A 24,311-nucleotide genomic window follows, 5' to 3' on the forward strand; every position below is an offset into this window, starting at 1 on the left:
TGCGCCATGCTTACTCTTCATGGAAACAAGTCAAGATAGTTCAATTCTGGTAGAGATATCTTGAACAGACCGTGCTGTACACAGTTTTAGAATCTTCCACCGAAAAAGCATTGGAGAATTTGCAAACTTGTCTTGGGCATCAAACTTAAAGAAGTGGCAGTTCAGGGTGTAGAGTGTAGGTGGGTGCAGAACTGGCTCAGACACAGGCAGCTGAGGGTGATGGGGTAAGGAGCCTGATCAGAACTGGCCGATGTTAAGAGTGGTGACCAGCAGGGGGCAGTGCTGGGGCTGCTGCTATTGCTTATATATATATATATATATATCTATATAAAAAATCCCTATGTGCGCCCAGGTGTCCGTGTGTGGGTGTCTTCTGGTGAAGTGCACATGCGCGGGGCACGGTGCGATGTGCGATATTACTGTCAGAGAAAGTTAGAGGCGTTTTACGGAAATACAAACCAGTATTACTGCGAGAGGAAATTAAAGGTACACAATACAGTGACGCATATTACAGCCACATACAAGCCAGTATTACTGTCAGAGGAGATTAAAGGCATATTACCGACACGCACGCCTGTATTACCACCAGAGAAAATTAAAGGTATATTACGGACGTACAAGCCAGCGGTATCCTTCAATAAGGGCGCGCACAAAAAGGCGAGCCTCAAAAGGACAACCTCAATTGGGCACAGCAAATAAAGGCGCACGTAAATAAAGTTCTGCACCTTTGTTGCTCTTCACATATTCCAGAGCCATTTGAACTAAATTATCTACACGCCCTTATTGAATAGAGCCGTACAAGACAGTATTACTGTCACAGAAAATTAAAGACACACGATACACGGCAGCAGCCCACGAAGAACGGTCAGCTCAGCAAGTAAACATCAACAAATGAAAGGCTGAAAGAAAGAAAAATACGACCAAAATGAGATCAAGGTCCCTTGCCATTTAATATAGACTGTGCCTACTAATGTTTATGCACTACTGTTCTAGCGCCCGTTATTGTAACAGGCTAAATGACTAGTATATACTGTATATATACTGTGTGTGTATATGTATATATATATATATATATATATATATATATATATATATATATACATATACATATATATAAAGTGGGTACAGAAAGTATTCAGACCCTCTTCAATTTTTCACTCTTTGTCATATTGCAGCCATTTGCTAAAATAATTTAAATTTATTTTTCCCCTCATTAATGTACACACAGCACCCCATATTGACAGACAAAAAAAAGAATTTTTGAAATTGTTGCAGATTTATTAAAAAAGAAAAACTGAAATATCACATGGTCCTAAGTATTTAGACCCTTTGCTCAGTATTTAGTAGAAGCCCCCTTTTGAGCTAATACAGCCATGAGTCTTCTTGGGAAAGATGCAACAAGTTGTTCACACCTGGATTTGGGGATCCTCTGCCATTCCTCCTTGCAGATCCTCTCCAGTTCTGTCAGGTTGGATGGTAAACGTTGGTGGACAGCCATTTTTAGGTCTCTCCAGAGATGCTCAATTGGGTTTAAGTCAGGGCTCTGGCAGGGCCATTCAAGAACAGTCACAGAGTTGTTATGAAGCCACTCCTTCGTTATTATAGCTGTGTGCTTAGGGTCATTGTCTTGTTGGAAGGTAAACCTTCGGCCCAGTCTGAGGTCCTTAGCACTCTGGAGAAGGTTTTTGTCCAGGATATCCCTGTACTTGGCCGCATTCATCTTTCCCTCGATTGCAACCAGTCGTCTTGTCCCTGCAGCTGAAAAACACCCCCACAGCATGATGCTGCCACCGCCATGCTTCACTGTGGGGACTGTATTGGACAAGTGATGAGCAGTGCCTGGTTGTCTCCACACATACCGCTTAGAATTACGGCCAAAAAGTTCTATCTTGGTCTCATCAGACCAGAGAATCCTTCAGGTGTCTTTTAGCAAACTCCTGGCCCCACGCTACCGGATCCTTCAAACGCTGTCACAGTCCTGACATCTGGTAGCCCTAAAATTTGCCATGAGAGCGCCATATTCACCCGACAGCTGTAATGAAGTCTGCCTTTCACTTCTGTTATTCCCCAACATTTGTCATAACTGAATAGCTCTGCATGTCCCACTTCATGAAAACACAATGGCCAGGTTATGATAATTGCCAGTTGTTGCTGAGTGTGACTATGGTGTGTGTTTGGTGCTTTCCCACCACAGGAACTTTTACGAAACACTGGAATTTGGCTCATTTGTAGTCCCTGGTACTTTTCTTTTAGCTCCTAAACCAAGGGGTGTACTTTTTGTTCAACCAGGAACTATGGTGGGTGGGGCTTGGGCGATGGGAGAGGAATCGGTGAAGCTGGAGCTCCGCACTTTTCACGGCCGCCGCATCGAAACAATAATCTTCCCGGTGAAGTCCAGCGCACTTTGAAGCAACAAGAACTCCTGAGCGCTCCTCATGTTCACACCACATATTTTGCATAAAGGTTTCAGTTCATGAATAAACGTTTGATAACACAAGTAGTGCAGTTTTAATCGGAGATTACAGATCAGATCTGCTCAGCTGAATGACGTGTAAGTGCAAAAAACACAACAGCACGTAACAGTGGAGTTTGTCTGAATCAGTAGAACACACAGACATATAATCTGTTTAGCAGTTCAACATTAGTGCAGAGATGACACTTGAACACAACATATCAAGTCAACTAGCATATAGAAGAAAAATAAAGTGAAAGTAACGTATCATAAACCTCACGATAATCTCTGTCCTACTTATTATACGCTATTTCTGTCACACTCTACATTACTTTTAGATCATATCTTTTTTTTTTTTTTAAACTAATTATAAGTTTCCTCTGGAAAAGAAAAGCTTTGTGCCTCAGCACCAGCCCACCACTGCAGTGTTGTTGGTGGGCTGACGGGTCCTTTATGAGGTCCAGCGCTCAGCAAAATAAATGACTGTAGAATGCAGCGATTTACCACCCAGACCTAACAAAAGTAATGAGAACTTACGGCGTCGTCTTCATAGAAAACTCCGGAATGCTTCCATCTGAGATGCTCCTGCTTGGCTGTTCTGCTGCTACGACGCGCCACTTCACATTTACAGAGTGCACAGAACAAACACCGGGCTATCGGGCTTGAGCTTACTGTACTGCCATACTTTACACGAAGGACCTGCAGATGAACTAGGAGCTGCCATGCTGATCGCTCGATGTCGCACCAACCGACGTATTTAAATCAACTATGTCGAGGCGTTGTAACAGGACCACCCAGCACACAGTGATGTTCTCATCCCGATGCCTCACCGACATTTGAACATTCAGCCCAACAAGCCTGTCCATCCTATTTACGCGGATTGATCAAAATAAAAATGCATTCAGACTTGAAGGGCAGGCACCAAAGTCCTACTGCGCTGCCCACCACCACCAACTTCTTGGTCACTCATTCTTTGTGTCTGTGGCTTTTCGTGTGAAGACAGACGTTCTAACATTTGAGTGAAATCTGCCCTTCATAAGTTGCCAACTGTGCCCTGGTGTTCCTGTTGAAGATTTTATTATAAAGGAACAAGCTGGGATGTACCGCACTCAATCCCTTCATTAAGTCAGGTCAGCGCTTCATCTCCATTAGTCAGTCAGTCATTTTCCAACCCGCTGTATCCTAACACAGGGTCACGGGGGTCTGCTGGAGACAATCCCAGCCAGCAGAGGGCGCAGGGCAGGGCACCAGCCCACCGCAGGGCGCGCACACACACACACACACACATTAGGGACAATTTAGGATTGTCAATACACTTAACCTGCATGTTTTTGAACTGTGGGAGGAAAACCACGCAGACATGGGGAGAACAAGCAAACTCCACGCAGGGAGGACCTGGGAAGCGAACCCAGACGGGTCTCCTTACTGCAGCGCTACCACTGCGCCACCGTGATCTACATTTGCTTCGACTGAAGTGTTCAGCTCCTTCAGCCTTTCCTCGCTGGCCGCTGTTATGTTTCAGTCAGGCTGTGCTCCTTGGCTTAGGCTTACTGTCACGTCTCTTGTCATTTTCCTTAGTTCTAATGTACTATTTTTTTTTATGTGTTTTTATTACTTATATACATTTTAGTAACAGTAAATAATAAATAAACAGAACGCTATCTATGTATGTTGTGCTCTTCTTTGTTGCTAGCCTTATGCAGGTAGAACATTAAACCCTTCAGCCATGTCTCCTCTAATTCTTGATTTGATTCTCCTCCTTGGTTGCTCTCCATGGTCCTGAATCAGCTTAGCTGCTCTCCTTTGGACTTTCCCAAGCGCTGCTTTGTCTTTATTGTGATATGGAGACCACAACTGGACCCAGTACTCCAGAAGAGGCTTCACCAAGTGTGTCACACGGCTGCATTGTAACCTCCGTATAGCTGGCAACATTAACATTTAACTGCTGTGATTCACTCTACTCATCTCCTTCATAATGTTAAACCTTTCAGTCATGTCACTTCTAATTCCTCATTTGATTCGACTTCAAAGGTTCAGCTCCTTCCTCCCCAGTTGCCCTCCACTGGTCTTCCTCTGGTGTGGCTTCACTTTTATTGTAATATGAAGACCAAACCTGCAGACAGAACTTCCACAGGAGACCCCACTAGTCATTATACAGCTTCAGGACGGGCTCGCTTGATTCAACCTCCACAACCTCACAACACATGGACACCCTTCAGTCACGTCACCTCGTACTCTCCACTTGATTGAATTCATTCAATCTTTCCACCTTAGATGCTCTCCATGGCCCTGAATCACCCTACACAGATGGTCTACTCTGGACTCTTTCCAGCACTATTATATCTTTTTTTTTTTTATAATATTTGGCACACTGTATTAATCCCCAATGGGGTGATGACCAAAATTGGACGTGATACTCCAGATGACACCTCACCAGTGTGTCATACAGTTGAATTACAACCTCACTTAAGGCTAACAACAAAAAATTAACAGCCTGGATCCACCGGACTGATGCTCTTCATAATTTGAAACGCTTCAGTCATGTCGCATCATATTCTCCATTTCATTAAACTTTGAAGGTTCAGCTCCTTAATTCTTTCCTCCTCAATTGCTCTCCACTGGTCTTCCTTCAGGTGTGGCTTCACCTTTATTGTAATACGAGGACCAAACCTGCAAACAGAACTTCACAGGGGACCCCACTAGTCATTATACAGCTTCATCTTAGGTTGTCGACACAGACTCTTTCTCTAGTCTTGTAATAAACGAATGCAGGGCAGGTGCTGCCATCTATTGGCAACAAAAAGAACTTTTTGTGAATTCTTCTCTATGTGATAAACTTAATAGCGTAATGAAAATTGCATAATTAGATCTGGACCACCCTGTATATGGTTGAGATGACAATACAGTTCGCTTTGACTTTGAATCGGCTTCGTTGTCCTCTTTTGCACTTTCCCCAGCGCTACTTTGTCATTCCTGTAATATGGAGACCAAAACTGGACCCCAGGGCTCCAGGTGGCACCTCACCAGTTTAAAGCCAGGATCCACAGGACTATTGCTCTTCACAATTTTAAACAGTCAGGTCACCTCTTCTTCACCATTTGATTCATCTCCTTCAGTCACTCGTCCTCCTCCTCACTCACTCTCTGTGGTCTTAAATCGGCCCACTCACTCTCCCCTGGACCTTCTATGGTGCTGCTACGTCTTTTTTCAAATATTCTCTAATACGTTACGAGAAACAAGAAGGTGTTAAATAGCAGTACCTCACACACACTTGCAACGATTTTACTACTAAACCACATGGCAGCCTACCCACTCAGCGCAGTGGTCACCAAGACCTGGCCTAATTATCCAGGGATAGGACACGCCAAGCACTGCCCCTCAGCGGGCCCAAAGCTCTACAGTTCTCAGCCACACAGTGCCGGGCACCGGGCAGCCGCCTGAAACGCTCAGTGCTAAAATAAAAACGAACGAGGTGTTTGCACAGCCGCCGCCCGCCGCCTCCTTCTCCTTGGCTGCCAGCGGAGGTCGAGCGGTTATTGGATAAAAAAGCCGTTAAGCTCTCCTGCTCTCCAATGCAATTAGGCCCAAATGCCATCATTAAGATAACGACTGTTAACGTTTGCCGTTATCATTACGGCCCAGGAGGCAGCTAATGAAGGCCTCGCCAGGAGCGGCAGATGCAAATATTTACTCTGATCATCATCGCAGCCTCAGACGCCACTCTGCCGTCTTTAAGCGCACTTTCAAGTGACGGGATGGCATGGGACGGCACATAAAGCTTAAGTGACTTGAAAAGGACACGCCATCAATTATAATAAGGAGGGACCACTAAGATGAGTGACACGTAGGACCGTCTGCACCACTTTGATGCCGTGCCCCCTCTCCAGTCACCTCCATGTTAAGCACTTGGCTGGCACAAATCCCAGAGCAAGCAGCGGACCAGAGGTGGTCGACTGACCCTTGTGAATTTAAACATCAACTCTCAGCTGAGAGCACCACCTCAAGATAAGGCCGTCACACGTCTAGTCAGAGATGAAGTCACCAACTGAGACTGCGGGGTGGGCAGACATGGGACATTTTATACAGCGCCTTACATCAGAGAGCGCCCTCTCAATACATGGTGCCTCAGACTAAGGCAGTGCTGGGTGAAGAGGCTACTAGTTTAATATAGTGCCTTTCATCCGAGAACAATTCGTCTGAGTAACAGACACACTTTCTGAAACTTTGATATCCTTACACAGTGGGGGGCAATCTGCTAAACATCACAGACCGAGACAGTGATGAGAGACACCACTGGGGGTTTAATATAGCGCCTTCCATGAGAGGACACCACCTAAAGACAAAGAACACACCTAAACATCACAGAGTAAGACAGTGGCGGGGCCAATACTGCCGATTTTATATAGCGCCTTCCATGAGAGGACACCACCTTCACACATCTAACACATGAAGTGACTTGGCCATGTGCACAGAGTGGACGTCAGCACTGGCGATTGCATATAGCGCCTTTCATTCAACAACACCCCTCTAAGGACAAAGAACAGCTCTCAGTACGGCTGCTACATGGGCACTGGCACACGCCATGACTCACTCAGGGTCACGCAGTGATGGTGGCTGACGATGGCAGGTGTATATAGCGCCTTTCACCAGAGAAAGACGAAAGGCACGTTGTTGTAGGCCGAACATGTAAGCGCTGGCAGACAAAGCGACTCAGTCAGACTCACAGACCGAGACAGTGATGAGAGACACCACTGGGGGTTTCATGAGAGGACACCATCTAAAGACAAAGGACACACCTAAACATCACAATGGGGCCAATAGTGGTGATTTTATATAGCGCCTTCCATGAGAGGACACCACCTTCACATTTCTTGTATATTGAGTGACTTGGCCATGTGCACAGAGTGGATGTCAGGACTGGCGATTGCATATAGTGCCTTTCATTCAACAACACCCCTTACTATGACTACTACATGGGTACTGGCACACACTGTGACCCATTCATGGTTACCCAGTGAGACAGTGATGGCAGTTTAATATAGTGCCTTTCAGCAGAGTACAATCCTTCTAGATGACAGACACATCTTTAATGGCAGCTGAACTACTCACTAAACATCACATGGTAAGACGGTGGCAGGGGCCAATAGTGGCGATTTTATATAGCGCCTTTTGTTAGGAAACAAAGGACACATCTTCACACATCTAACATGTAAGCACCAACATAGGAAGTCACCTGGCCATGCACAGAGTGGCCATCAGCACTGACGATTGTATATAGCGCCTTTTATTCGAACAGCACATCTCAATATGGCTACTACATGGGCATTGGCACACACTATGGCTCACTAAGGGTCACACAGGGACAGTGGCTGATACTGACAGTTTTATATAGCGCCTTTCACCAAAAGAACACCATCTAAACACAAATGGCACGTTGTCATAGGTCACACATGTAAGCTCTGACAGACAATGCGACTCAGTGAGGCTCACAGACCGAGACAGTGACGGGAGGCTTCACTTTGGGGCATTCAGTTTTGTACGCTTGTCCTGCCACCCCCAGACTGATGGTACTTGATTATGTGGACCTCTTTCATAAGTCACTTTAGACAAAGCAAATACATGTAAATGTAAATGAATCCAACTGGCACACTTCTGATTTTCACCACTAGGGGCCCTCACTTCCATGGATTGGTTCTTCACTTGCACAGTTGGCTCAGACCACCGCAGGCGCGCGTCCTCTCAATCAGACGCTGATCTTCCACCTTTACCATTTCAGTTCAAGCTCTTTATTCCACAGCAATGCCCAGACTTGGCTTTAATGCTATTTGCCCACAGCTGGGATTACGCATCTCCAACGGCTGGCGCACAGCTGGTGTCCCTGCAATAAACTCCAAGCATCTGCCGGAAAAGGCACAGACAGACAAAACGGGGGTGAAGCTCTTCTGACTGGTGGATGGCATGAAGGTCCCTTACTTGAATTCAAGGAGTCTGTGCCCTCGTGCTAGTATGTCGGGCAACACCTCAGATCATTAACACTAGAATTACCAGAGTCTACGAAAAAACTCATAGATCCGGCCCACTTTAAAACCGTTCTCACCTCTCTTTTGTCTTCTAAATGTGCCGATTAAGACGAGCAGCAAAAAGCCGGCTATTCCATCCCCTACCGACGCAGAACGTTCACTAAGTTTTCGCAGCTCATGCCTTGTTTGATTATCTGGGAGCGACTGCACTGCTGGAGTTTTAGAGTGGAAAAAATAGGTCGTTATTTGGAACACACGCATTTCATGTGTGTTCCGTTTCTACAGTAATCTGTGTAAACACATTGTTAAAACAGAAACTTTTTCATATTTTAGTAATAAATGTTACAAAACGTAGGCATAAACTACAGAATGTGTGAAGTCTGATGGCCAAACATCAAATAAACACTTTCACAAAAGGTTCAAGGATGTCACAACACCTTCTGTGGTGTAACGCTGAGATTTGCTGACTCAGAACACGGCAGCCCTGCCGCGCCGTAGAGACCCGAGTTCGATTCCCTGCTGGGGAGGAAGTGTTTTTTTTCTTTGTAGCCTCAAACGGACATAAAATTTATCAATTGGTATGCACTGTAAATCGTTAAGTTTAAAATGTTGACCGCGGTTATTTCTGTCAGAACAGGAGCTTGTTCAGCTTATTCAGCTTCTGATCTGACTCTAAGTAACAGCGCCAGTATAAATCACACCCAATCTGACGCTGTTCGTTTTCAAATAATATTGCATTACTTCGCCGATGTTTTCTGATTGGTACTATTTGTGTCATAAAATGATTTCTTCAAAACGTCACATATATTTGTTTTGAGATAATGAATAGAGCTGCAAATTACAGGTGCTTGTTCAGTGTAAAATGAACCATAGCACAGACAGGTGTGTACACTGCGACACAAGTACACATGTCGTAAATGTAGGAAGGGCGCTACTTGGGTGAGCTTTAGCGCGTCTTTATATGAAAACAGCAGTGTCAGATGGGGAGTGTCTGATGATTGCATATAGCGCTGAAGTCAGTGCTCTTTACTATGCTTTCCTCTGCATGTCCTGGAGTCCAAAAGAAACAGCATACAGCAACATGTGGGGACTGGCAATATTGGGGGAAAAACAAAAAACACGCGGACATATGTATCGTGATATACTGCAGAGCTATAGCGCGTCTTTATGTGAAAACAGCAGTGTCAGATGGGGTAGGGAAGGATCCTGAACGCAACTGAGAGAAAAGTGAATCAAGAAAAACAAAAACAAAGCTAACCTTTACAAATACCATAAATTACACCGGCTGTAACAGACTGAAATCAAATGTATCTTTTTATTCTAAAATAGTAAAAATAAGAGCAGTTCACTTCTCAAAAGGGAGTCGTGCAGGATCGAACTGGTGACCTTTTGATTCCCAGTCAGCAACTGATACTGTTGTGCCACGGGGCCGTCGTAGTAACTGAGTGTCAATGTCGCACACTAAGGCGGCTTTTTTTTTTTTCTGCAGTTATATTTTTGAATAAAAGTGCACTTGTTCTGTTATATTTGTACCTTTTGTGAAAGTGTTTCTTTGATATTTGGACTTCAGGCTTCACACATTATATAGTTTATGCCTACATTTTGTCATTTACTACTAGAATATGAAAAACGTTTCTGTTTTATATGTGTTTACACAGATTACTGTAGAAATGGAACACACATGAAATGCGTGTGCTCCAAATAACGATCTATTATTTCCACTCTAAAACTCCACTTCACTCCTAGATAATCAATCAAGGCATGAGCTGGGAGAAGTTCGTGCACATTTTAAGTCGGTGGGGGGATGGAATAGCCGGCTATTTGCAGCATGTCTTTATCGGCACATTTAGAAGACAAAAGACGATGCCAGAGAGGTGCAAACGGATTTAAGATGCGACATGAGGTGGGACGGATCTACGAGTTTTTTCATAGGCTCTGGTAATTCTAGTGTGAAAAACAACTTCAAAAGTCAAAGTCGTGCGTTTAAAATATCCGAGTCAAGTCAAACCTAGTGGGTTTGTTGTGATACCATCCATACACTGCTTAGCGGCCAACAGTGGCCTGAGATAACGTCTATAAGTGCAAAACAAGAATCGACAGAGCAGCAGAGCCTGATGTCCTCTATACAGACAGACTACTGGGGGCAGAACAGCATGGGATGGGGGGGCAACACAGAGTTCACAGACCAGACTGTAGCAGTGTTACAATTTGACACGACTCCATTTCCCAGCTGCCCTCATTGGATGTCTGAAACAGGAGCAGGGGCTGCTTGGGACAAGAGGGGACTTTGTTAAATGGTGCGACTCAAACCACCTACAACTGAAAACCAGCAAAATCAAAGAGCTATCATTAAAGAGTGACATCACTTCTGGTCCCAGTGTCTCCAATGATGTCACTCCCGGTCCCTGCGCCTCCAGTGACGTCACTTCCGGTGCTGGCATATAAAGACGCCATCTTTACTGTCAAGTTCAGTTCAGTCATGGACTCCGATCTGTAAAGATCTGTGCTAAATCTCAACCTTTTGCAGCCAGGACATAATATACGGGTGGTGTCCCCAAACCTTTTTGATGTTTTTGTGTGCGCTTTGTGACACCACCTAGCCAATATAAAGCGAGTGTAAAGTAACGTATCCTAAATCTCACAATAAATTTGCTTCCCTTTGTAAAAATCGTTGAACTACGCCACTAACCAACCAGTTAAATTCATGCCACTTAGAGCAGCGTTTCTCAGCCACTGGGTGGGTTGGGAGTTGCCATTTACAATCGTGGTGGGTCGCCACTCAGATTGTGTAATGTTCCATTTCCCCCCGGCCTGCTGATCATATCTCGTTTCATCAAGGGGGACTAATCACCACTTTTATTGTCGCATTCAGGTTAGGAAAGCTGTTTTCCACAGGATAGTCATCTTTCACTCCACACCATTCCTTCCATTACTGCCGCACTGGGCCTGATTCACGGACATCTGTCGTGGGTGTTATGCGTTTTCTTGTCCTGCGTTACATTTGTTATCACCGAAGTGGGGAGTTGTCTGATTTTTTTTTTGTTGTTTATATTTGATTTCTGTTTAATATATTATTCATTCATTTATTTGATGTAGTGGATTCCTGTCTCTGCCCGTGAGGGAGTGCGGGTCGGGCCAAGGCCTGGTACGTTCCTGGAAGCCCACAGAAAAAAATTAAATAAATCGCCGTCCCATCGATGGTGTGAATCTGAGCGGCTACAAGACCACTGTGTCAATCCACTTTATTATTTATGGATTTATTTGTTTTGATTTCTTTATATGGGTGGATTACTTGATGTGCTACCGACATCTGGTGTCAATTTCATAGCAATGGTCCCTTAAGAAAACCGCTGACGTGTTCAATACCGATTTTTCCCGCTGTACCTGTTTCTCTTGAGAAGGGATGGACTTCCTTGCAGGTAAGTCGTTTAAGGCGTTGGTCCGCGTGTAGAAGTCATTTAGAAAAGGGGTCACCAACTCCAGTCCTGGAGGCCCACCGTGGCTGCAGGTTTTCATTCTAACCCTTTTCTTAATGAGTGACCTGTTTTTGCTGCTAATTTACTTCTTTTGAATTCATTTTAACTGACTTGTTCTTGAAGACTCAAGACCTCTTAATTGTTTCTTTTTCCTTAATTAGTAGCCAAACAATAATGAGATATAAAATGAGCCACAACAACTGGTGCCCATCATACAATATCTGAAAATAAAGAAAGATGAAGGCCTCGGGAATGTTGATTTCCTCAGGTCCCCAAAATATTTGAACAGAGCTCTTAGAAAGAGACAATCAACAATTTCAGAAATGTCTGGCATTGCACAATGAGAGCAGCAACAAGTCACGGAATTAAAGAACGAGTTTAATTAATGACAAGACTCGGCACCTCATTAGGCAGCTGGTTGGAGTGAAACTGGTTGGAGTTTGAGGCCCTCACTTAGTTGGTCTTCTGTTGGCTCCCTCACTTCACACTTCATTTCATTTTGGGTGCCATTGAAGGAAAGAAGTGAAGAAATTCAGGGGAACAAATCTTAAAAAACAAGTCAAATAATCTAAACGTTAACATTTAACATTATACATAGTTATTGTCTGTTTTTCTCCTGCATTATTATCTTTCTTTAATTTAATATTATTTATTGTATCAGTATGCTGCTGCTGGAGAATGTGAATTTCCCATTGGGATTAATAAAGTATCTATCTATCTATCTATCTATCTATCTATCTATCTATCTATCTATCTATCTATCTATCTATCTATCTATCTATCTATCTAAATAAAATGAAAGGGAAAGGAGTTATTTAGCAGCACAAACCGGGCACTCATTAAAAAAAGGGTTAGAATGAAAACCTGCAGCCACGGTGGGCTTCCAGGACCGGAATTGGCGACCCCTGATTTACAACACACCTGGGAGGGTGGTCTTATAGTCTGTGATGGCTTGGATTCCCTTCACATGCACTGTGTATCCCTAACGTGGGTATGAATATTCTTGCCACGCTCTCACTTTGCCCACGCAGTATGGGTTCCATAACAGTGCATGTACCTCCAATGGCAGCTGCGGTTTCTGATTTGCACCCGTAGTACTGATGGTCACTGAGATCGCCACACCACCTAAATGGTAATGCTCTGTGATGAAGTCTGTGGGACACGACGTACCAAAGGAGGGATGGAACATCAAACTGCCATCATTTTACGATCAGATTCACGGCGCTCAAAGGATCCAGCAGGACACAACAGAGCCTGGCACCGTCATGAATGTTGTTTTTAACATTTAAAAATGTGGGCATATATTGATCTGATTTTAAATGGGATGAAACACATGCAGCCAAAGTGATCCTCTGGCCATCTTCAACTGCCATCCAGTGTCAGGGCCATAGAGAGTTGAAGCTGATCCTGGTAGGGCACACTGAGGGCAGTTTATTCAAGGAGGCCCCATGTGTGTGCAGGCAGAAAGTGGCATCTGGCATATCGGCCAGCCTGGGGAGTGAGAACAGTGAGGTGCCACTAGCTGCTGTGCCAAATCCTATGTGGTGCCCCTCAAATCAGTTATTTATTGATACCGAGGCAGTCACAGACCCCACGAGGGCCCACAACACATGGCGTTTGGAGTTATTTTAATTCAAAGCATCCTGCCATCTCGCTCATTATTCTGCATTTCTCTGTGAATGGCGCTATATAAAACACAGGCCAACCATTACTCGTCTTTGCTGGGCAGGTTCCTGCTATGGAGGGTGTCTTTGATGTTTTATTTATTGGTTAAACTGGCAAAAATAGAATGTGGTCAGAGCTGATCCTTTCAGACCAGTGGGAAGCTAATTTCAGGTTTCTGTTTTTGGATCCAAGTTTCTGTTTTATAAATATCACAAATACCAAAAAAGAAAAGAAGAAGAAGAGGAGAGAAATGACGTTTAAACAAGCTGATCTGGTCAATCAAAGTGGACATTGAGCCTTCCCGCTCCTGTCTTCATTTTGCAGAAAAACAAAAATAGAGGCGATTACGAAGGGGGGCAGATACTTTTTCACAACCCCCATACATACAGCCAGACACAAAAAAAAATCAAGAGGACTGTATATCTGGGTCACAAAAGGAAGTCTTCTAAAAATACCCATCAATCCATCTTCTAAACCCACTAATTCTGGCTGGAGTCGAGGGGCAGCTGGAGGCTATCCCAGCAAGCACTGGCCACAAGGCAGATACAGTCTCTGGATTGGGTGCCAGTCCATTGCAGGGCAAACACAAACACTGAGATCAGGAGTAAAATGATCACTGCTGATCCATCTAACCTACACAACTGTGAATTGTGGAAACCGAAGGAAACCCACGCAGACACAAGGAGAACATGCAGATTCCATAACAGGGAGGACCTGGGATGTGAACACCGCTCTCCTTATTATGGTGACACTCACGTCTATTAAATACGCGTAGCAAAAATCCTGGAAAAACTGAGACTTAAGTTGAAATCTTACAACAACTGAGCTGGGAAAAGTGCTGTGAAGAAATGTGACAGAGAGATGTAACAGCAGCAGCTACACCAGCCGCACATCACAACTGGTAATCCACCTGAAGCTAAACCTGGTCAGTACTTGGACGGGAGACCAACCAAAAAAGAATTGGATTGTAGCTGGAAGACGTGTCAGTCTGGCCAGCAGGGGACGCTCACCTTATTGTCTACATGCAGAGACAGGGACACTGGGGGTCTAAAAATGAGACGTAAAGCTGAGGTCCTCACTCTCTGTGCTTATAAAAAGTAGCGCACTCCCTAGTGATCGGCGATTCTTGAACAATTCATTCTTTTTGATCGACTCTTTTTAGTGAATCAACTCATGAGCATAAATGAATCAATGCAGTGGAGCTCAACGGGAGTGGTAAAGTTCAAGAGTGTCCTTCCTGCGAGATGCTGTCAGCATCTATGGTTTCGCTGATAAGATACTTAAAGCGCACGCGCAAGAACCGATTTGTGAATGTGTCTCCACCCGAAAATCAGTCTAACGATTCTCGTTCATTTGATTCACGAACGAGTTACCACCAGAGCATGAGTCTAACGATTCTTGTTCATTTGATTTGTGAACGTGTCGCTGCCTCAGAATAAGTCTAACAACTTTTGTTCATTTGATTTACGAACGATTCTCGTTGTTTTGACTTAAGTTACTACCAAAGAATCAGTCCAACGATTCTCATTCTTTTGATTCGCAAACGATTCTCGTTATCACCCAAACATCAGTCCAGCTCCTCTTCTTGTTTTGATTCACAAGCAGTTCTCGTTTTTTCATTTGATTCGCAAAATATTCTCATTGTTTTGAGTTGTGAACAAGTTACCAACCAAAAATCAGTCCAACTATTCTCGTTGTTTTGATTCACAAGTGATTCTTGTTCTTTTGAGTCATGAACGAGTTACCACCAGAGAATCAGTCTGATGATCCTTCTTCATTTGATATGTGAACATATCACTGCCTGAGTAGAGTCCAACGATTCTCATTCTTTTGATTCGCAAACGATTCTCATTCTTTTAAGTCATGAAAGAGTCACCGCCAGAGCATCAGTCTAATGATTTTTGTTCATTTGATTTGCGAACGACTCTCCTTGTTGAGTTGCGAATGAGTTACCACCCAAAAATCAGTCCAACTCTACTTCTTGTTTTGATTCACAAGCGATTCTCGTTGTTTTGCGTTGTGAACAAGTTACCACCAGAGAATCAGTCTAACGATTCTTCTTCATCTGATTTGTGAACGTGTCACTACCTGAGTAGAGTCCAACGATTCTTGTTCTTTTCAGTCATGAACATGTTACTAGCACAGTATCAGTCTAATGATTCTCGTTCATTTGATTCACAAGCGATTCACATTCTGAGTCATAAACGAGTTGCCACCAGAGAATCAGTCTAACGATTCTTGTTCATTTGATTCGTTAATGTGTCACTGCCTGAGCAGAGTTCAACCATTCTCGTTATTTTGAGTCGTGAATGAGTCTCCACCAGAGTATCAGTCTAACGTATCCTCGTTCATTTGATTTGTGAAATAGTCACTACCTGGGAATCAGTCTTGATGATTTTCTTTCATTTGATTCGCAAACGATTCTCGCTGTTTTGATTTGTGAACAACTTACCACCCAAAAATCAGCCCAACTATTCACGTTGGTTTGATTCACATGCGATTCTCGTTCTTTTGAGTCATGAACGAGTTACCACCAGAGTATCAGTCTAATGATTCTCATTCATTTCAGCTGTGAAAGAGTCACTACCTGAGAATCAGCCTAATGATTCTTCCTCATTTGATTTGTGAACGTGTCACTGCCAGAGTCCAACGATTCTCGTTCTTTTGAGTCATGAACGAGTTACCACCAGAGAATCAGTCTAATGATTTTTTGTTCCTTTGAGTTGTGAAGAATCAGTCCAACAATAGGACCCAGTGTTTGATTCGTGAGCGAGTCACTTGTGTTTTCTGTAACAAAACGTTTTATTTTAATTATGTGTCTTAGAGATCCCCGCGAGGGGATGCAGTGAGTGTGTACGCCTGATGAGCCCAAATAAGGGTGAAACACGTGTCGCATACTCTGTGCATTATTTGACAGTAAACTATATAACATGAATACTAATATACATAATCAGTCATATAGAAATTAATAAACAATATTATGTCTATAAACACACAAACATATACTGTATATCCAAATAATGTACAAATTATTAAATGATACATCTGTGATGCCATTAGAGGGGCACCGGACCTCCCAAAAACACAAGACTATATATGAATCAAACGACCCACTTAAACAGGGAGCTCGAAAGAACCGACTCCGTGAAGTGAATCGAAATGCCCATCATTAGTGCACTTAAAGTCCTGACCAATCCCTCGGAGAATCCTGTGGGGGGTGCTCCAAGAGTATGGGGTACCAGACCCCCTGATAAGGGCTGTTCGGTCCCTGTACGATCGGTGTCAGAGCTTGGTCTGCATTGCCGGCAGTAAGTCGAACCCGTTTCCAGTGAGAGTTGGACTCCGCCAGGGTTGCCCTTTGTCATCGATTCTGTTCAGAACTTTTATGGACAGAATTTCTAGGCGCAGCCAGGGCATTGAGGGGGTCCGGCTTGGTGGACTCAGGATTGGGTCACTGCTTTTTGCAGATGATGTTGTCCTGTTTGCTTCATCAGGCCGTGATCTTCAGCTCTCTCTGGATTGGTTCGCAGCTGAGTGTGAAGCGGCTGGGGTGGGAATCAGCACCTCCAAATCCGAGACCATGGTCCTCAGCCGGAAAAGGGTGGAGTGCCCTCTCAGGGTTGGGAGTGAGATCCTGCCCCAAGTGGAGGAGTTCAAGTATCTCGGGGTCTTGTTCACGAGTGAGGGAAGAATGGAGCGTGAGATCGACAGGCGGATCGGTGCAGCGTCCACAGTGATGAGGGCTCTGCATCGGTCTGTCGTGGTGAAAAAGGAGCTGAGCCATAAGGCAAAGCTCTCAATTTACCGGTCGATTTATGTTCCTACCCTCACCTATGGTCATGAGCTATGGGTAGTGACCGAAAGAACGAGATCGCGAATACAAGCGGCTGAAATGAGTTTCCTCCGCAGGGTGTCTGGGCTCTCCCTTAAAGATAGGGTGAGAAGCTCAGTCATCCGGGAGGGGCTCAGAGTAGAGCCGCTGCTCCTCCGCATCGAGAGGAGTCAGATGAGGTGGCTCGGGCATCTGATCAGGATGCCTCCTGGACGCCTCCCTGGTGAGATGTTCCGGGCACGTCTAACCGGGAGGAGGCCCCGGGGAAGACCCAGGACATGCTGGAGGGACTATGTCTCTCGACTGGCCTGGGAACGCCTCGGGATTCTCCCGGAAGAGTTAGAAGAAGTGGCCGGGGAGAGGGAAGTCTGGGCATCTCTGCTCAAGCTGCTGCCCCCGCGATCAGACCTCGGATAAGCAGAAGAGGATGGATGGATGGATGAAGTCCTGACCAAACTCGCCCCCCCCGCCCCCTAATCATCCCCTGTCTCCTATTGGCTAACTATCTCTCTCTCCTCCCATCACCACCTCCTAGTTATCATCTGGTGCATCAATGGCAGCCACTGCATCATCCAGGTGGTTGCTACACACTGGTGCTGGGTCAAGTGGCTCCCCATCCTCTACATAAAGGGCTCTGCGTGTCTAGAAATGAGCTACATGAACAATTCATTATTATTATTAACAAAATACGCAGGTCAAATGACTGCAATATGGAAACAAACTGCTGAATAACAACATGATGTCAAAACGACTCACTTCAAGACAGTATTACAAATGCTGGCAGTGACCAGCAGGGATGGTCCCCTTACACACACACACAGTGAGCCAGGATCATGTGATGGGAGTCTCTGGACCCTGCCGGAGTGAGCCGTGCCCTTTGACCCTGCTCTACGACTTCTAACCGCTCACTCTTGGGACTAACAGACGGCGTCTCCAGCCACATCTCCCAGCTGTGTTTTCAAATTCTCCCACACGCCAAAACCGAGGACTTGGCCGGCCGAGCCACAAATATTTCAAATGACATTCTGCTGGACGTCAAGACAGAAGATGACAGGCCACATGAAAGCCCTGGAGATGCAGCCAGTTAAAGGGGTTTATCCAGTGCCCAGAGGGGATGTAGAGAAGTCCACGTGTGCACAAAGACCTAACCCCCCCCACCACTATGAAAGATGGGTGGGGGTTGGGGGGTAAAGCATGGATAAAAAAAAAAAAAAATCAGGAAAAATGAGTCCTTTAGTAAAACTAATGAGAAGCTGTCAAGTGAAGGCCTGCACAACTCAGAGCTCACGTGAAGGCAGCGTGACTCACCCTCGTAACAAACGGCTTTGTTTTTAATGGAAGAACTGAAACAGATGGCTGGCGCTGCCACTGATGGAGCGCCCCTCCAATGGCCGACACAGCAGGCACCAAAGAGTGAACACAAAGCAAAAGTCGACACTGCTGCCCCGTCTGGGGGGGGGGGTCCCCGCAACTTGGTGACTCATCAACTGGCCTTTCTGGAATGTTCTCAGAAAATCTTCCAATGGCTTTTCCTACAGCGCGACACAGCATGAAGTATTTCGGCTTAGGAGGCCCCCCACCCCCTGGTCAGCTTTTACTAACAACTGGGAGTTACTTTTAACACAGACGCGACATGTTCTGGTTTTGTTTGTGATGAGGACCCTGGAATTCAAATTTGCACTTCGGCTCAAGGGAATTCAGCAGCATTAAGGGAAAGAAAAAGGGAACGCCTTTCTTTATTTCTGTGTGACATTTTCAAACATAAGCGAAATGCAAAGTGCTTTACAAGAAGTAAAAAAGAATTACAAAAAGAAAAGAAAATGAGTGAACAGATTAAAAAAAATGGTAAAATGGAGGGGTCTCCACCTGAATCTAGAAAGCAGAATGAAAGAAAGAACAAAAAAAGGGAGTGCAAGAAGTGAAAAAAAAAAAAGGGAGTGTGCCCCCCACCGTGTGGTGGTTAAGGTAATTTGCGGCACCCTAGTGGTCATTACAGCAAAGCACAAAGGAAACCCACCTTAATAAAAGGATAACTGTCTGTGTGCCCATCTGGTTGTTATGTCTCTGGTATTCTAACAGACAGCGCATCACAAACATTTATAGTATTAAAATGGAATGCATTTATCATTCTAACAGAAGGCACACCATAAACATTAACTCTGCTTTTACAAATCCCTCAGCAAATGGCAAATAAAAGAGATATGTACATTGTACCGCTCTTTCCAACAGATGGTGCATCACAAACATTTGCAGTAAGACATTTTACTACTACATGCATTACTTAATGATTTCCAACAGATGGTGCACTGCAAATGTGACATTTGATTACACGGACTTTAACCCGTCTCTACCACAGCCTGTGTGCTATGTAACGTCTCAAGGGCACCATGTGACCATAATGACGCTGTGTAAACAGTCGTGACTCGGTTAATGACATCACGCTTTCAAATTGCCAGTATGTGGGCGTGGACAAGGAGGCTGCGACATGTGATGTCATTACTGTAATGCTCTTACAGGTCAACTGGCTGCCATCTTCTCATTTGAGATAACCTTGGTGTTAGTGTGCCATTCATTTGGTGACAATCAGCTTAATGCTTTTAGAGCTCTGCTCTTGATTTTTTACTTCCTGTAGTTTTGCTAACTGATTTAAATCTGATGACTGATCAGCTTAACGTTTCCTTCCGATTTTGACTTGTTTTCTGTCTGTCTATAGCATCTGTTTGACAGGATGAACTTTCAGGACATGTGTCTGTAAAGTCTGTTACCCCACAGCATCGGTAACTTTTACCGCACAGATAATTACACAATGTCATCACCTCAGAGCAGTCAAATCCATCGAAGCGTCTGCTGCACTCCACTGACCTCGGATGTCAGAGCTGGGAGTGACGTCACCCTTGAGTTACAGTGCATTCGGTAAAACAACAAATATGGACGTCTAAAGGGAAACCTTTGTTGTGCTTTCACCACTGGAGTAAACAGCAGTTGGTAACAATGAACTACATCAGCGTCTACCTACCCCTGGGGTCACCTGATCTGTTAATGAGATCATAAGAAACTATTTCAAAGTAAAAAATAAATAAATACAGTGCATCCGGAAAGTATTCACATCGCTTCATCACTTTTTCCACATTTTGTTATGTTACAGCCTTATTCCAAAATGGATTAAAATCATTTTTTTCCTCAGAATTCTGCACACAACACCCCATAATGACAACGTGAAAAAAGTTTACTTAAGGTTTTTGCAAATTTATTAAAAATAAAAAAATTGAGAACACCCATGTCCATAAATATTCACAGCCTTTGCTCAATACTTTGTCGATGCCCCTTTGGCAGCAATTCCAGCCTCAAGTCTTGTTGAATATGATGCCACAAGCTTGGCACACCTATCCTTGGCCAGTTTGGCCCATTCCTCTTTGCAGCACCTCTCAAGCTCCATCAGGTTGGATGGGAAGCGTCGGTGCACAGCCATTTTAAGATCTCTCCAGAGATGTTCAATCGGATTCAAGTCTGGGCTCTGGCTGGGCCACTCAAGGACATTCACAGAGTTGTCCTGAAGCCACTCCTTTGATATCTTGGCTGTGTGCTTAGGGTTGTTGTCCTGCTGAAAGATGAACCGTCGCCCCAGTCTGAGGTCAAGAGCGCTCTGGAGCAGGTTTTCATCCAGGATGTCTCTGTACATTGCTGCAGTCATCTTTCCCTTTATCCTGACTAGTCTCCCAGTCCTCATCCCCACAGCATGATGCTGCCACCACCATGCTTCACTGTGGGGATGGTATTGGCCTGCTGATGAGCGGTGCCTGGTTTCCTCCAAACGTGAGTTCAATCTTTGTCTCATCAGACCAGAGAATTTTCTTTCTCATGGTCTGAGAGTCCTTCAGGTGCCTTTTGGCAAACTCCAGGTGGGCTGCCATGTGCCTTTTACTAAGGAGTGGCTTCCGTCTGGCCACTCTACCATACAGGCCTGATTGGTGGATTGCTGAAGAGATGGTTGTCCTTCTGGAAGATTCTCCTCTTTCCACAGAGGACCTCTGGAGCTCTGACAGAGTGACCATCTGGTTCTTGGTCACCTCCCTGACTAAGGCCCTTCTCCCCCAATTTCTCAGTTTAGATGGCCAGCCAGCTCTAGTAAGAGCCCTGGTGGTTTCGAACTTCTTCCACTTACGGATGATGGAGGCCACTGTGCTCATTGGGACCTTCAAAGCAGCAGAAATTTTTCTGTAACATTCCCCAGATTTGTGCCTCGAGACAATCCTGTCTCGGAGGTCTACAGACAATTCCTTTGACTTCATCCTTGGTTTGTGCTCTGACATGAACTGTCAGCTGTGGGACCTTCTATAGACAGGTGTGTGCCTTTCCAAATCATGTCCAGTCAACTGAATTTACTACAGGTGGACTCCAATGAAGCTGCAGAAACATCTCAAGGATGATCAGGGGAAACAGGATGAACCTGAGCTCAATTTGGAGCTTCATGGCAAAGGCTGTGAATACTTATGTACATGTGCTTTCTCAATTTTTTTATTTTTAATAAATTTGCAAAAACCTCAAGTAAACTTTTTTCACGTTGTCATTATGGGGTGTTGTGTGTAGAATTCTGAGGAAAAAAATGAATTGAATCCATTTTGGAATAAGGCTGTGACATAACAAAATGTGGAAAAAGTGATGAAGCGCTGGGAATACTTTCTGGATGTACTGTAAATAAACAATGCATTGAACAGGAAGTGAGTGACAATATTTCAAACAGCTGTGGTCACGAAAAAGCTGGGGACCCTCTGAATCATGCAGTATTTTACGTATCGAAACACCATGGCAACATGTCCACAGGTAGAAGTTGGACCGCGCTGTGTGGACGACTGATGTAATGTGACATGAATAGAGAGATGTGCTAATAAACAGTACAGCGTAAGAGACAATGGCTCGGTGTGGTATAGCGGGGCTTCAAAAAAAATGGCCAGATTGCATGACCATGGGGAGTTAATGAAGTAGTTGGGGCGAGTCGCACCTGTACTTGCGGGTGCGGTCGTTCTCAATTACTTCATTGGCTTCCTGTGGCGTGGGATTAAGGCGCTGCGCCAACTCCCAAGTGCAATCAAATGAACCCACAAGGGACTCTGAATTGTCCCCGCCCTTAAAGGGCTGAGGGCAGGGCCTCACAGTGATGTGCAATTGGCCCCGCCTCTTTGGAGGAGCCACCCACAAAAAACAAGGAACGTAACACGGGCTTTGTGAAGGCAGCAAACAGTAAACCAAAGTGCCATTAACACAATTCATCCATCCATCCATTTTCAAACCCGCTGAATCCGAACACAGGGTCACAGGGGTCTGCTGGAGCCAATCTCAGCCAACACAGGGCACAAGGCAGGAACCAATCCTGGGCAGGGTGCCAACCCACTGCAGGACACACACCAAGCACACACTAGGGCCAATTTAGAATCGCCAATCCACCTAACCTGCATGTCTTTGGACTGTGGGAGGAAACCCACGCAGACACGGGGAGAACATGCAAACTCCACGCAGGGAGGACCCGGGAAGTGAACCCAGGTCTCCTAACTGCGAGGCAGCAGCACTACCACTGCGCCACCGTGCCGCCCTAACACAATTCAAAGACTCCTGGTGTAAAACGAATCGATGTCCAAAGAGAGCTTTAGTTTCATTTCCTCATTCTTCATCGTCACACCCTGACCCAAGATGACGACAACCCCAATAATCCTCACACCAGGTCACCCTTCACTTGACTCACAGCACTCAACTAAATGTGATTAAGAGCAAAAGACACCACTGAAAAAACAAAACGGCTTAACAAGATTTTGCCGGATCACCCGTGGACAGTCCGGAATCTTAATTGATCAGCTGAAGAGCTGCTACTCCCAGCACACGTAATGGGAATGATCTGTGAGGCGTGAACTTAAGAAACGTGAAGTGCCTTCAGTGAGCGTGCGCCTCAAGGGGAAAACACTGGGAGCTAATCGCCAACAGCCTGCTCAGTCTCCGTCATGTCCTTGTGTGCCCCCCACTGATGGAAGCACTCGGGAGGTCAACTAATTGACAATTCTTTCATATCCAAAGCGACTTCCATATCTTCTGTGGCCACTGGTAAGGTAAACAAAGCCATCGGGGTCACACAAGGGCTGAAATGAAGGCTTTGTGCTTTATAGTTCAAACCTTATACCCCTGAGCCGGGGAGGGTCTTCAATCATAGAGATGGAGGGCTGCAATGGCTGCAGGTTTTTGCTTCAAATGTCTAATTAGAACACATTTATTTGCTGCTAAAGCTATTTGCTTTTTGAGTCAGTTCATGTTAAAAATGTCAAAGGTCGTGGCAAAACAAATTCAGTGGCATGGGTGACAGTGAGAAACAGTCGATTTATCAGATTCTCATAAAGTGCCTTCCACTTAAAACATCAGCAGGTCACACATTAGCTATTGAGAACAATCGAGACGAGAACAGGCCACCCAACACAACAAAGCTCATCAGTCCAGTCCACTTAACTCTTCTAAAATAACATCAAGTCAGGTTCTGAGGGTTCCTAAAGTCCTCCTGTCCACCACACTACTTGCTCACTTATCCCAAGTGTCTGTGCTTCTCTGCGTAAAGAAAAACTTCCTAATGTTTGTGTGAAATTTCAGCTTAACAAGTTTCCAACTGTGTCCGCATGGTCTTGATGAACTCATTCATAAATACTTCAGAATTTTAAACAGTTCACTCAGGTCTCCTCTTCATCACTTTAAAGGCGCAGCTCTTTTAATCTTTCCTCATAACTCATCCCTTGTAGCCCTGAATCAGCCTCGTTGCTCTTCTCTGGACCTTCTCTTGTGCTGTTATGTCCTTTTTGTAGCCTGGAGACCCAAACTGCACCCAGTACTCCAGA

The 24,311-nt window shown here is 44.9% G+C and overlaps 1 protein-coding gene across 2 annotated transcripts in view; it reads right to left on the minus strand.

Moving 5' to 3' along the window:
- cwc22 (CWC22 spliceosome associated protein homolog) overlaps positions 1–24,311 on the minus strand; it is a 279,770-nt gene that overhangs the window by 33,682 nt on the left and 221,777 nt on the right. The gene's annotated exons all lie outside the window — the stretch shown is intronic.

This window comes from Erpetoichthys calabaricus, chromosome 8 (genome assembly GCF_900747795.2).
Source record: "Erpetoichthys calabaricus chromosome 8, fErpCal1.3, whole genome shotgun sequence".
In the NCBI taxonomy this organism is placed as follows: domain Eukaryota; kingdom Metazoa; phylum Chordata; class Cladistia; order Polypteriformes; family Polypteridae; genus Erpetoichthys; species Erpetoichthys calabaricus.